Source organism: Meriones unguiculatus, chromosome 18 (assembly GCF_030254825.1).
Source record: "Meriones unguiculatus strain TT.TT164.6M chromosome 18, Bangor_MerUng_6.1, whole genome shotgun sequence".
Lineage (NCBI taxonomy): Eukaryota > Metazoa > Chordata > Mammalia > Rodentia > Muridae > Meriones > Meriones unguiculatus.
Genome location: NC_083365.1, coordinates 73,285,777 through 73,288,343, shown reverse-complemented (window position 1 = coordinate 73,288,343; position 2,567 = coordinate 73,285,777). Strand labels below are relative to the sequence as shown.

General features: G+C 49.6%; 1 pseudogene; it reads left to right on the top strand.

The window, feature by feature from the left end:
* Positions 1-1,022: 1,022 nt before the first annotated feature.
* Positions 1,023-2,072, top strand: LOC110551075 (L-lactate dehydrogenase A chain-like; annotated as a pseudogene).
* Positions 2,073-2,567: the final 495 nt, after the last annotated feature.

The following is a 2,567-nucleotide window of genomic DNA, read 5'->3' as shown; positions in this document are numbered from 1 at the left end:
GAAAAGGGCACCAGACTCCAGTATTTTTGGTTGTGAGCCATTATGTGGTTGCTGGGAGTTGAACTCAGGACCTCTGGAAGAACAGACAGTGCTCTTAACCACTGAGCAATCTCTCCAGCCTTAGTGATTTATTTATTTAATGTAATTTTTATTTATTACAATTTATTCACTATGTATCCCAGCTGTAGTCCCACCCTCGTCCCCTTCCTCATCTCCTCCCATGCCCCTTCCCCAGTCCACTGGGGAGGACCTCCTCCCCTTGCATCTGACCCTAAACCTATCAGGTCTCATCAGTCCTGGCTGCATTGTGTTCCTCTGTGGCCTGGTCAGGCTCCTCCCTCCTTAGGGGGAGGTGATCAAAGAGCCAGCCACTGAGTTCATGTCAGAGACAGCCCCTGTTCCCCTTTTTAGGGAGCCCATTTAGAGACTGAGCTGCCATGGGCTACCTCTGTGCAGGGGGTTCAGGAGATCATCCTGAGTGAGCTGAGTGAGCTGAGTGAGCAGAAAGACACATGGTCTATACTCACTCATGTGGATATTAGACATAATGTAGGATAATCATACTAAAATCTGAACACCTAAAGAAGCTAAGCAAGAAGGAGGACCCTGGGTAAGATGATCAATCTTCACTCAGAAAGGCAAATGGGATAGACATCAGAAGAGGGAGAAGACAAGCAGCAGGACAAGAGCCTACCACAGAGGGCCTCTGAAAGACTCTACCCTGCAGGGTATCAAAGCAGATGCTGAGACTCATAGTCAGACTTTGGGCAGAGTGCAGGGAATCTTATGAAAGATCTGGAGGGGACAGGAGCTCCACAAGGAGAGCAACAGAACCAAAAAATCTGGGCTTAGGGGTCTTTTCTGAGGCTGATACTCCAACTAAGGACCATGCATGGAAATTTATTTTTTAAAAAAGATTTTATTTTGTGGAGTTCTGGAGTCAAGCCGAGCCCTGACCATGCTGCCATGCTTCGGACACCCCACATCGTGCATTAGCAGTCCCAAACGGTTCAAACTCAAAGATGGCAAACCTCAAGGACCCGCTGATTGTGAATCTTCTTAAGGAAGAGCAGGCCCCCTAGAACAAGATTGCAGTTCTTGGGTTGGTGCTGTTGGCATGGCTTGTGCCATCAGTATCTTAATGAATAGGCAGATGAGCTTGCCCTTGATGTCATGGAAGACAAACTGAAGGAAGAGATGATGGATCTCCAGCATGGCAGCCTTTTTCTTAGAACACCAAAAGTTGTCTCCGGCAAAGTCGACAGTGCAAACTCCAAACTGGGCATTATCCCCGAGGGGGCCTGTCAGCAAGAGGGAGAGAGCCGACCCTGCTTGGTCCAGAGAAACGTGAGCATCTTCAAGTTCATCATCCCCCGCCTTGTGAAGTACAGACCAAACTGTGAGCTGCTCATTGTTCCTAGTCCAGTGGATATCCTGACCTATGTGGCTTGGGAAATCAGTGGTTTTTCCCGAACCCGAGTCATTGGAAGTGGTTGCAATCTGGATTCTGCTCCATTCTGTTACCTAATGGGAGAAAGGCTGGGAGTTCACCTGCTTAGTTGTCATGGGTGTGTCCTAGAGGAGCACAGAGACTCCAATGTGCCCATGTGGAGTGGCATGAATGTTTCCAGTGTCTACCTGAAGAATCTGAACCCAGAACCGGCCACACCCAGACAAGGAGCAGCGGAAGGAAGTCCACAGGCAGGTGGCTGACAGCACCTATGAGGTAGCAAACTGAAAGGTTTTATGTCTTGGGCCGGTGGCCTCTCTGTGGCCGACTTGGCTGAGAGCATAATGAAGAATCTTAGGCGGGTGCACCCCATTTTCACCATGATTATGGGATCGAGGATGATGTCTTCCTCAGTGTGCCCTGTGTCCTGGAACAACATGGAATCTCGGATGTTGTGAAGGTGACTCTGGCTCCTGAAGAGGAGGCCCGCCTGAAGAAGAGTGCAGACACAGTCTGGGGGACCCAGAAAGAGCCGCACTTTAAAGTGTCCCCAGTCCTAGCACTTCCCTGTCCAGGCTGCAGCAGGGTTTCTATGGAGACACACACTGCCTCCTCCACCTGAGCTGTGGTTGGGTGATCTGGGGAAAGCCTCAGTTCCCTTCAGGTTAACCTCAACCCTGATGCTAAGCCGAGCTTGTGCAGTGTTAGTGTGACAGCCCACTGTCTCCGAGACACACCGCCCATTGTGTGTGATCCTGGGAGCCTGCTGTGTCACTGTGCACGCTCACCAGTCATGCCTAGGCCAGCAGGTTCCCAGTTAGCCACCACCTGGCTCCAGTGTGTGAGTCCGTCACGCAGATCCTGTGCAGAACTGTTCTAAAGGATACTATTTTGTGTATTATATGTGTCTTAGGGTACATGGTAGTGTTATGTAAAATAAGGTCTGCATATGGATGGTGCAACCAACGACCCAAGTGTCATGTGAATATAAACACCAAATAAACCTTGAACAGTGAAAAAAAGATATTTTATTTTGCTTTGTATGTGCCAATGTGTGTGTCTGTGCACATGAGCGCAGGTACCTGCAAAGGCCAGAGGAGTGGTGGAGCCCCAGGAA